General features: G+C 32.7%; 1 pseudogene; it reads right to left on the reverse strand.

The window, feature by feature from the left end:
- Window positions 1-6,150: 6,150 nt before the first annotated feature.
- LOC115993017 lies at window positions 6,151-7,484 on the reverse strand (annotated as a pseudogene).
- Window positions 7,485-13,222: the final 5,738 nt, after the last annotated feature.

Below are 13,222 nucleotides of genomic sequence, written 5' to 3' on the forward strand. Positions count from 1 at the left end.
CCACATCAGAAATTACTCTTATCATGAAGAGGAAATCCTGCACGTCTTCTTGGTGAACCAAATTTGTCATTATATATTCAATTCTTAATAAATTTTGTCTTAGTCTGTTTGTCATTACTTCTAATAGTGGTTTCACATTGTTCCCCCATCAGCAACCAGATAAAATTGTAAATGGAAAGTTGCACTATATGTATAAAAAAACATTGTTTATGCAAAGAAATTTCAATAGTGCTCACCAACCAGATAAGATTTTATTCTCTTCACTAAATCCTATTGTCATTTGCTGTCTATATTCTAGCGTATTGAATTTTGTTTCTAGATTGCTAGTGTTATTAATTAAATCTAAAGGAAATCTGAATGTTCAGAAGGATTACCACACCTATAATATAATGGCTTTTACAAATATTAAATGGAGTATGAACTTTCACGATGCCCACACAGGGGCGGCTTGATGCATTTGGGGGCCTAAGGCGAAAATTTATTATCTTGTATTAGATGCAAATTTTTTTTTTGATAAGTGTATTAGATGCAAAATTAATACTAATTAATATGAACTACGTAGAATTTTTTCTTTTTTTAGAAATTTTATAGACAAAAAAAGTTTAACAAAATTTTTCATACTTGTTGATGTGCCAGATTAATAGTGGTAAGTAAAAAAACAGTGTTAGTGGTAGACTTAGATGAAAACTTAGATTAATATTTTTTACAACAAATTCTAAATTTTAAGTTGCTTTTTGTTTTCTATTTGAAAATATCACTATAATTATTATTTTTTTCCATCAATAACAACCTACTACTTAACATTAGTTGTAAAAGTGTTGTAAAAAATATTACAAACGTTGCATTTTTCTCTCTTTTTTATTTGTTTTTCATCTGGTAAAAAAATATTATTTTATTTATTAATTATAAATAACCCTATTGGTTAAAATTTGAGGGCTTTTTTTTACTTGGGGCCTTAGGCGACCAAATTTCTTGCTCTAGCATTTAGCCGGCTCTGTGCCCACGGTGACTGCAAAATTTGCAAGAAGGTTCTTTCATCATCTAGATAGAGCAAAGCTTTGGTTTAGTACATTGGACCGGACACTATGTGAACACATTAACCAATTTTAGATAAGTGTTTAAATTGTGTTCAAATCTTCTGTCCTACTTTTTTTGCTTCACTCTATATTCCATCAATAAAAACTTGTCACGTATTCACCTAATTAATTAAATACTATCATTAATTAATAATGATAATATTAATAAGTTAATAATGATAGTATTTAATTAATTATGTTAACACGTGACAAGCTTTTATTAGTAGAGTATAAAGTGGAACAGAAAAAGTGAGACATAATATTTGAATTCGTTTAAATTGTGTCAGGTTCAGTGTACTATACCCAAGCCAAACCGGTATAAACTATAATATATCACTTTTGACTATAGGAATACAAACATGGTCCATGACACAGACTTGAACCCATATTCAATTGATTACAATCCCAAAGCCATGGAGATATTTGCAAAAGCAAAAACGTGATAGTCTAGAAAACTAGTGTCGTGTTTGGCCACGATACTTAGAACCTGTTTGGATAAGCTTTTTTCATTACTCAATTTTCGTCACTCAATTTCCATCACTCATCACTCCTTTTTTCACACTCATTTGGCAATATTACTTTTATTTTCATCACTCAATTTTTTCATACTATTCATGGGTCCCACACCTATCAGCCAGTACAATTTTTTTTTTTTTTTAGTACCCAACTCACCGAAGCTAATATAAAAAATAAAAAAAAAAACCCAAACAGCCAACCTTGGAAAGAAAAAGAAAAAGAAAAAAAAAAGAACAACGCCAACCTAGAAAAAAAAAAAAAAAAAAAAAAAAAAAAAAAAAAAAAAAAAAAAAAACTGAACAGCCAACCCAGAAAAGAAAAAAAAAAAAAAAAAAAAAAACAGCCACCGCCAACCCCAAAAAAAAAAAAAAAGTCAAAAGGTGGTCAAAAGTTGCGGCGATGGGTCCCCTATGTGTGTTTAATTACAATATTACCATTGAGTTATGAGTTATGGAAACTGAAAACAGCTAAAAGTTATTTTCAGTTTCCATAACTCATAACTCAAAAATCAGAGAATTGAGTGATGGAAACAGAGTTATTGTTTGCCAAACAAACTTTTTACTATGGGTCCTATCATTTTTGAGTTATGAGTTATGGAAACAGAGAATTGAATTATCAAAAAACTTAATCCAAACGGACTCTTAATACTTCAACACTCAAGTCAGATTCTCTTTTTCTTTTCTTTTTTCTCTTATTTTCTTTTTCTTTTTTCTTTTTTTCTTTTTTGTGGGATAAAACGAAACTTTTATTGAAATCACAAAATAAATCCATGTGCACTAGGGATGTACTATAGGAGATACAATCAGGAACCCATATTACATATTACAATGGTCAAGCAAATTAGGAAGAGAAAGACATGAAAAGAGTCTGTAAGGCAAAACTCCAATCTAGCAAAGTATGAAAAAATAAAGACTTAATCTTGAAAATGGACCGTTCACATCCCTCAAAATAAGATTAGTTCACGGATTATGTTGTTTTTTATTTGTGTAAAATTGTATAAAACAGTTTGTATGTAAATTTTCTTTCTTTCCAATTAGGCCACCACCGATTATGATCTCTATTTTGTCCCACTTTCCTTTTTTCCTATATGGAAAATTTAACAAATGTCCTAAAAGTATTAGTTTAGAAATTATTTTAAAAAAAAAATTTATAGGAAAAGAAAAAAATAATTGATTTTTGGGATAAATTTTTATATTTTCCAAAAAAATGACAACAAATATTCTAAAGGCTATATGGCAAAAATCCAAAACTAATTCTCTAATTTTCAATTTTTTTCATTTTAGTCTTCTAACTTTCAATTTTATCAGTCCTCTAACTTTTAATTATTGTCAATTCGGTATTTTGTTAACTATTTGTTAAGTGGCTCCGTTAAATGAGCAAAACGATATCGTTTTAAATCTTTTTTTTAATTTTCGTAATTAAAAGAAATTAAAAAACTGTTATTAAAATAAATAATAATAATAATAAAAAAATAAAAAAAATAAAAACTTCACAGACTGTGTTTGTTAAAACAATGGTCCCCATAGGAATCGTGTACGACTCGTTCAACGGAAAATCCTTCGCCGCGATGTGTGGGACCAAAGGCGTCGGAGCTCTGTACCTCAGAATCTCACGCGCCACCGCGTGCGTGTACTTCATTTGCGCTATCTGGTCGCTGGTTATCAAAGAATCGGACTCTAGCAGCCATATCGACTCGACTTCTTCGCGCACTTTTGCCAAAACCTCCAGATGCGAGTCTAGGAGAGTCACGGCCCAGAGGAGCGATGAAGTGGAAGCGTCCTGAGCAACGAAGAGGTAGCTTCCGATTTCGACGTCGCTGGGCAGCGCCGTGGTTTCGCCGGATTCGGATAAAGCTGTTAACTCCTTCACAGTCTCTTGCATCCAGAAATCGATCAAGCACGTGGGTTCTTTTCCTTTCTTCATGTTCTCGTTGCTCTGTTCTACACAGACAGAGTTTTTACTAAACGGTCAACGCCGAGCCTCGCGTTTCGAAACGCCGTACCAGGAAAATCGAAGGGTAGCTTCATGAGGCCAACATTGAAGAAGTTGTAATCGGTGTTAAACCTCTCACGTGCCTTTGGGCCAGATAAGGCCCAACAAACACAGTCTGTAAAGTTTCAAGCTTCATCAGTCAACCTTTTTTTTTTTTTTTTTAATTTTTAATAACAGTTTTTTTAATTTCCTTTAATTACGAAAATTAAAAAAAAAAAAGTCCAAAAAGGCTGAAAGTCACCAGATGATTAACATAATACCGAATTGATAACAATTGAAAGTTAAAGGACTAAAATGATAAAACTAAAAGTTAAAGGACTAAAATGATAAAATTGAAAGTTAGAGGACTAAAATAAAAAATGCTGAAAGTTAGAAAGTTAATTTTGAATTTTTGCTTATACATAATGCAAAGATAGAGTGAGAAAGGAGAACTTTTTTCCATAAAAATTAAACAGAGCTTAATACTTCACCTTTCTTTTTCTTTTTTTTGTTTGATTCTAAAAAAAAATTAAATAGAGGAGGGGATCTCAAGAATTATTGGTGGGTTAGTTTATTATTTTGTTTTGGGACTCAGCTTTTTTTTTTTTTAATTAAATCTATCCGTACGTTTAATTTTTAAATTGTACGGAACCCATTTTTCATAGAAGCACTCATCATTGAACCCTACAAAAATGTCTTTTGAGGGAGTGCAATTGCATTCACTCACCACAACGTGGCTTGGTCACTGCTTATCGTTTCTTACCAGGGTTGTATGAAAGGTTATAGGTAGGTATATATAAAAAGTAAAATTGAAAGAGGTGAAAATGGTGAATTAAAATGCAAAGGGTTTTGTGTGTACGTGTGAAGGATGAAAAATCTTGAAACACTGAACTAAAAGTTACAAAGAATATTTATTTTGTAATTAGAAAAGTCTTGAAATGTTAAACCAAATAAAACAAAATGTCAATTGTGGGGACCGGCCTAGAATAACAGGTTGGCTAGGCCTTGGGCCCGTCCGAGGACCATTCTGTCCGAGGAGACGTCACGGCCCAGAATCCCTGCTCAGGCCCACTGGAGCAAAGAGAACACGTCCGAGGAGTAATTCCTCCTCGAACATTCCAAAATCCAGGTCAAAGGTGCATCCCAGCTACTGTAGTCCTCCCTCCAAGCACGTAAGAAGAAAGAAGTCCCAAAATATCCCAGCAAAGACTGTCACCACCACATTAAATGCACCATAGCTACTCTCCTGGCCGCATTAATGAAGAGAAGACCCCTGAACAGTGCTACATTGGTCACTGCAACTCACAAAGAACTGATAAGGGTGTCTGATGGGACAGGTGCTCAAGTAGGGGTTTGGATGATTAACAAGTGTAAGGCCCAGATGATAAAAGAGGGCCTATATAATATGTAAGAGTCCCCCAAGAGAAGGGGACGGAGAAAAAGAGGAGAGAAGAAACAGAGGAGCAAAGGTTCATTGTACGAATGCATGCCCATGAATAAAATTCCACCCTTCACATCCACTTTCTTCATTCTTGTTTCTGTATCTCTTGAGCCCATGCAACGAACCGTTTAAGCCAACCGGAACCAAGTTCTTCAGCCCACACTCTACAAAAATTCATTGTGTGGGACCTTTTGGGCCAAGGCCTGACCATCCAGGATCGGGTCAATTAAAATCGTGTCCCTACATCAATATTTAATTTGTTTTTATCTCTGATTTGGCATTTGAGAATATTTCAAAGTTTTTTATATAAAATGCGCCACTTAGCAAAACCTCATACTTTCCCATATTAGGCCTCTTCTTTATTTTTTATATATATATTTATATATTTTGATTGTGAAAATTTAGAAATCATTGTTGACAAATTAGAGCAGCATGGCAATAAGCTTGCAGCTTATAGCTCTTTGACACTTTAAACAGTTTCGCCTCTATTAATTTTGCGCCTCTCTTCCAATCCTATTGGTGATAGCACCCAAACTTTTGACAACACAAACTGAATAAAAATTCCCATTCCCAATCTTTGTGTTTTACTTTGTATCATATGTTTCTTTTTTCTTTTTTTTCTTTTTCCATTACTTAGAAAAGATGCGTAGCAAGTTAGATTGGTATCATGTAAAGTAGAACACTCAAATTAGAACAAAAGTGTAAGCTTGCTTTCAGAACATTTTCATAGGAGTATTGTTTATTACACACATTTCATTTTTGAATTGAAATCGTGAATTCAAGTCACAATTTTAGTTCAAAAAATAAGTTGTGTACAGTGTTTGCAATAAGGTGTGTGCATTAACAATTACTTTTTTTTTTGCTAGATAATTATGGGGGATAGAAAACCCGAGCTCAAAGATACACATGGTACCGGGTACCACCGAGCTACAAGGCCCAGTGATTGACAATTACTCTTTTCATATTGTCAAGACAGTAACATGCATCAAGCTACAGAGAAAAGAATGATATTTAGTTAAAAATATAATCCATATATTATAGAAATTGTAGGTGACATATCATGCAACCTTAATCAATGAAAATCCTAGTACAACCTTAGAAAATAAATTTGTGTGATATAAAATTAGCATAATGAAAACACTCGCCTAGTAATATGATGGCTTAGAGCTTCATAGTATTCTGCTCGGCTAGAATTTTACTTGAAGATAATCAATTACAGACTTGTCCACCTGGAAAGCCATGGACAGAATATCATCTGCAATGGATGGTTTTGATCCAAAAACGGCATTAGCAACAGTAATGATTCCAGGGTTTTGGCTACTCAAGGCAAAGATGGAGATGGCCTTTCCTTGACCCACATTTTGCTGGAAGTAAATGAGTCCAACTGGAAAGACAAACGCATCACCCTTCTGAAGGACCTTTGATATGAACTAGTTGTTGGGATTAGAGGCCAAAAAACCAACGTAGAGGCTGCTTTCTAGGACTGTTAAAACTTCGGTAGCACGAGGATGAAAATGTAGTGGAATAAGACCCCATGGAGCATGGTCCAAGCGAGCCAGTGCAATACCAAGTGTGTCTAGTCCAGGAATTTGAGCAACAAACACTGGAGTAACGCTAGAGCCAAGGGGATTAGACGTGTTGCCTGCTTTGTCTAGTCCACTAAGGAAGAAGTGGTCTGCCTGTGCAAGTTTAGGGTCCAGGCAAGCAAAGCTGTTAGCTGCCATAATCACACTAGCACAAGTAAGATTTTAATGCAAAAAAAAAAAAAAAAAAATTGAAACAAAACAAAACGTAAACTGTTTTAATTTTTGAAGTTTAAAGTAATCGATTTTAGTCTCTAAAAAGCTTAAAATGAGCGATTTTAGTCTCTAAAAATCTAAATGAAATCAATTTTGGTCCTTGACAAACTTAAAGTGATTGTTTTTCACTACTATGGAGTTATGACGCATCAGTATTTAGTTTGGTTGTGCCATCTAAGAGACTAAAAGCAATCATTTTAAATTTCATTGACTAAAATCACTCATGTACTAAACTTGAGTTTCCAACCATGTATTTAAACCTACAAAAAATTTGAAGTTTGCATTATGGATAGAATAGAAGACAGTATGAATAATCTTTAATGCAAAATAAAGCTAAGCATGTTATTGTTGGGCCACAACCTGAGCTAGTAGGGTCTGCAATGCAGAAATCCTGCACAGGACTAGGATCCGATGCAAAGGCCACAGCACAAGCGAATGCAAGCAGGCTCAATACGAAAATAATGTGGTTTGCCATTTTGATCTTGGTTTCTAGTAATTTCTGTAAGCTCATAGAAGATATCAAATTTAACTACCGAAAAGAGTTTGAGATGTGAAGCAATCCTTACATGAACTCTCTATATATAGACTAAGAAGACAGAACTTCATAGGCATATGAGTAAGAATGAGTCCAGATGAATGCTGGACAAGCTGCCGTCCTAATACCAGATGCTGAGAAAAAGTCTGAGACTCTCATCTTAAGCCAATTGTAGCTAATAGCATTTTCCAAAAGTTTATTTATGATATGCACCAAAATAATTACCATGTCCTAATATGTCAAATGCAACAGTCCAGATTTCAGATTAATTTTTTGTGAAAAATCTGGTCTAAGAGAATTTTGTCAGTTTTTTTAATGCCTCAACAAACACCACATGCTTCACTGCTATTTTTACTTAACATAATCTACATAATATAGTTAAGAGAAAATTAAGCTTGCCGTTTAAGAATAGCATATTAATTAAAAACATTATTCTCAAGATAATTGCTTTTGTTCAGGATGCAGGCCTGGTTTGGGTTTAAAATGTTCAGATTATGACTTGATTACAATGCAAGAGAGGTACGTCATCCTTAACCTAAAGAGAACCATCACCACCATCATATAAGTTAGATTCATAATCCAAATTGGCCGAGTGGTTGAGCACTCGGTCTCAAAGTAACTGTCTTGGGTTTGACTAGGAGCTCCCTAATTAAAGTCCGGACACCAACACTTTGAAAAAACTCCCTGGGCCAGCAATTTACCCCGTTAAGGGCCCACAATTTAGTCTCTGGTTGAAAGATTTGAGAAAACACCGTGGGAAACCAAAAAATAAAAATAAAAAAAAGATCTTCCTATGTTATACTATTTAATTCTCGACAATGAATCAATTAATTTGATAGCTTAGATATTGTTATTCATAAAGAGTCCATGCACTGAGAATGACAGCACTGTATGTTGTATGAGAGCGTCTTTTTGAATGAAGTCTTTCTAAATAAGATGAAGTCTTTCTGAATTAAATAGCAGATGAAGTATGATTCTCATAAATGAAGTCTTTCTGATTCAAATCTTACTTCAGATCTCTTAACAACTGCTTCCCAGCTTTCTCATAAATTTTCATAAATTATTTAGTGTGTGACCTAAGGACACACAATGGTAAACCAATTTTAAAAAAGTTTTATCATAAATTGAAAAAGTTTTGACAACTTTTTCAGTTTCCAATAAAACTTATCCAAAAATGAATTTATTAGAGCATACATTAACCGGACCCTTTCCAAAATTTTGCACATGTTAGTAAAATCCATTTAATAAAGCAACCTCAAAAAAAAATCACCTAAACGTCAGAGAAAATCACCTAAGAATCTTACTAGTACTCAAAGTAGAGTCATCTCTGAGAACTAAATAGTAGAGTCATCAAAGTAGAGTCATCTCTAAGAACTAAATAGTAGAGTCATCAATCAAGAAGTAGCTGTCAACTCATTTAAGGTTGCTACCAAATATAAGAAAATGAGATTAGTTTTATAGAAAATACTCTTTGAAAAATGACTCATTTTTTAAAAAACATTTTCATCGAAATAAACAGGGTGCAAGAGTTGGTTAATTGCAAAAAAAGAAAAAGGAAAAAAAGAAAAAGATAAAAGGTGCTTGTGTATTTAGGAAGAAGTGAAAATGTTAATAAAATTTAACAGATTTTGAATACCTCAGATTCCTATTTGACATTTTTTGTTGGAAGTTTTGGTATGAAACAAAATTCTGTTCAAACTCATGTGCCTCGATGTTCGGACTGTCAATCTTATTTGTACTTGCATAAGGTACATGTATTTCAGTGATCCTTTGTCCTTATCCCTTTGCTCATAATTTATTAGAGAATAAACAAAAATTAAAATACTTTAAATTAGTTGAGGTTTCAGAATTTCTCAAGAGAAACAGATAATTGTATACGAGTGATTCTGTGATAATGTTGAAAATAATGTGGAATGAAGCCTTGTGTAAAACTATACTCAAACAACAGGGTCCAAACTCCAAAATCATGGCAGAGTCCTGTGTGTTTCATCTGGAAATGTAGAATGCACAAAATCTCATCCATTGCTCATCAAAGTTCTTATATTACACAAATATGTCTGAATGGGAATTAGATTTCTTTTTCATGTAACTTTATCTTAGCCTTGTACATCTTCTCAAAAGAGAATAAATTGCTTAGAAATTCGGCATACACCATTTCATTCTAGTTTCTGTATTGCTAGATGGAAAATTCAGTTCTACATCCTGCCTGCATATGAACTTGTCATCCGATAGCTTTATAACACAAATTGGGGAAGAATGGCATCCTTTAGATTTTTCATTTTGTCTCTTCTTCCTTTGTTGTCCTTCCATTCCATTCCAATACTAAGATCTTGACCACTTGTTATTCAGATTCTCTTCCCTTTATGTCTCCAATTCCATAGAACTGATGCCTGGCTACATTTTCCTACAAGTTTTAGACAATTCTTGTCTCTGCAAGTTCTTCCATTGACTACCAATCTACCACCAATTTGATGGGGCAAGATTTAACAACAATAGTCCATGAATTTTCCCCACCATTTCTCCCCTTTGCCATGGTATCAATAATGTTTGTTTTTCATTTTTATGAAGATACTCCTTTTGCAATTCACGCCTGCAACGCTAAGTTATTCACTTATTTGAATAACCAATCAATAACTCAATTAAAATCCCAGCACAACAGAAAATTTGATTCCCATATAACATGAAAAAAATATATATATCAATAATAGTAGTAGTTATTATTCTTGGCAAAGACATTTCAACATCTGTGAAACTGCATTAGAGGGTTCCCCAGTTGGCCTCTCCAAGTGCCATACGAGTCTAAAATTGTTATTTTGAGAGCAAAATCATTAGTATCTGGTGGGATTAAAACAATTAATAATAAAAATAAAAATCTCCCAATTTGCTTTTATCCCACATATACCCTTATCATGAAGAGGAAATCCTGCACATCTTCTTGGTGAGCCAAATTTGGCAATATATATTCAATTCTTAACAAATTTTGTCTTAATTTTTTTTGTCATCAATCAATCAATATATATATATATATCAAAAGCAGAAACCTCATGTGGGAAAGTATAAGGTTCTGCCAAGTGACGCAGTATATGCAAAGAGAATTGAAATATTTTCAAGTGCCACATCAGAAATAAGAACAAATTAAATATTTAATTTTTGTTTCATTTGATTCAATGTTTCAAGATTTTTCTAATTAAAAAAAAAAATTCTTTGTATGCTTTGGTTCAATGTTTTTCAAGATTTTTCATCTCTCACACATATTCTTTACATTTTAATTCACCATTCTCACCTCTTGTACTTCTACCCCTTTATATATACCCACTCATAACCCTTCATGTCATCCCATGTCAACTACACACCAACCAAAAACTATGTCATTTATCTTCAATCTTTCAACAACACCTACCTAGCTCTAACATTGTTGCTTCATCTAATGCTAACCCATATGAGTTGGCTACAATCAAGGGAGGCTTGCATTTTATATCGAGTGACAACGACAATTACGATTTTGATATTAAGGCCAGAAGTTGTGAATTTGTGGGTTTTGCAAATGATGTGATTGACTGTAGGAGTTTAGAATGTGTATTTTGTTTTAAAATTAAGGAGAAAGAGAAATGCACATTCTATATCAACTTTTATTCTATAATATTCCTTTAAAGTTTTTTTATTTTATTTTATTTTATTTCTCATTATTTCAATTGAATAATTATAATGGATATATGTGTGCAATTTATAATTATTATTTTTCATGATGAATTGATTACTAATAAAATTCTATAACAATTATGCTATAATACAGATACAACGTTCTCCAAAACCATTTTACATAAAACATTACAAAATTATCCGTGCATATCACAGGTGACTTATTAGTTACTTATAATAGTGGTTTCCCATTGTTCCCCCATCAACAAACAGATAAAATTGTTAATTGAAAGTTGCATTATATGTATAAAAGAACATTGTTCATGCAAAGAAATTTCAATAGTGCTCACCAACCAGACAAGATTTTGTTCTCTTCACTAAATCTTATTGTCATTTGCTATCTATATTCTAGCATATTGAATTTTGTTTCTAGACTGCTAGTGTTATTAATTAAATCTTAAGGAAATCAGAATGGTCAGAAGGATTACCAAACCTATAATATAACGGCTTTTACAAATATTAAGGGTCTATTTGGATAAGCTATTTGAAAATGAGAATTTTTAAAATGTGCGTTTAGAAAACAAAATTTTAAAAATTATATTAAAATGTTTGGTAAAATTTGTGTATAGTATTAGTCTAAAATTGTTGTTTTGGTGCAAATTACCAAAGAGAACTGGAAAAGACTTAATTCTGATGATATTATTCTATCATATTTGAAGTAGCTTATAATAATAATATTAATAATAATAATAATCACTTCCCCTCTAGCCTTTTCTTTAAATAAATAAAAAAAGTATTATTATCAAAAGCAAAAGCTAAATTAAAATAGGGATTTACTAACGTATACCCTTAGGGCATATATTAGTAAACCATTTAAGGAAATTTTTTATGAAAAAACGAAAAAATAATTAACTATTTTGACAGCTTTTTCAATTCTCCATAAAAATAACCCCAATTACTTTCTCTTTCCCCAAAACTAATATTAACCACAAATAATGAAAGTGAAAAAGAGATAGCAGAGAGAGAAACCAGAGATTTCCTTCACAGTTATTGCAAATATGGAAAAAAGAGCAAGTGGACATGTTGTTCCTGTGAGTGGTGCTTTCTTATTTCCATTTTCGATACTGCAACGATTGGGCTCTTTCTTTTGTTGTGATAACATTCTCCACTGCTGTTGCAACTTCCGCCTGAGACCCTGAGCACAATGTTGTCGCTAAAAAAATCAGGGAGGTAAGGTTATTTGTTGGCTAGTGGTTTTGTCATTTAGCAAATGCATAAGGGTATATTAGGTATTCAAGCCTTAAAAAGTATTACAAGATCTGCGTTTTAAGTGCTATTTTCAAAAAGTTAGCTAGTACTCCAGTTTCAAAATGTGATATTTTTTGTTTGAAAGAACGCAATTTCTAGTAAAATCACAATGCCAAACATACGCGTATTTGCGTTTTTATTAAGAACACGCGTTAAGGCTTTTAGAACAGCCTATTCAAACGGGCTCTAAATGAAGTATGAACTTTCTTGATTCCCACGGTGACTTCAAAATTTGCAGGAAGGTTCCTTCATCATCTAGATAGAGCAAAACTTTGGTTTAGTACATTGGACCGGACACTATGTAGATACAATGACCAATTTTAGACAAGTGTTTGAATTGTGTCAGATTCAGCGCACTGGACCTAAGCCAAACTCATATAAAATATATCATTGAGATACATGAAGTATTCAAAGTTAAAACAACAATATTTAATTGAAGAATTTCAATAAGATATAATATATCACTTTTAACTATAGGAATACAAACATGGCCCATGATTTGTATAATACCATAGACTTAGATGCATATTCAATTATTTCTCAAAAAAAAAAAAAAAAAACATATTCAATTGATTACAATTGCAAAATCACGGAGATATTTGCAAAAGCAAAAAGGTGAAAGTCTAGAATACTAGTGTGGTGTTTTGCCACCAATACATCATACTTCAACTCTCAAGTCAAATTCTCCTCTTTTTTTTTTTTTTTTCTTTTTTCTTTTTTTAACGAAACTTCTATTGAAACCACAAAACAAACCCATGTGCACTAGGGATGTACTATGGGATATACAATCAAGATCTCATATTACAATGGTCAAATCAAATCGGGAAGAGAAAGACATGAAAGAGTCTTTAAGGCAAAACTCCAATCTAGCAAAGTATTAAAAAAAAAAAAATTAAAAAGTTAATCTCGAAAGTGGACCATTCACATCCCTCAAAAT

Source organism: Quercus lobata, chromosome 5 (assembly GCF_001633185.2).
Source record: "Quercus lobata isolate SW786 chromosome 5, ValleyOak3.0 Primary Assembly, whole genome shotgun sequence".
Lineage (NCBI taxonomy): Eukaryota > Viridiplantae > Streptophyta > Magnoliopsida > Fagales > Fagaceae > Quercus > Quercus lobata.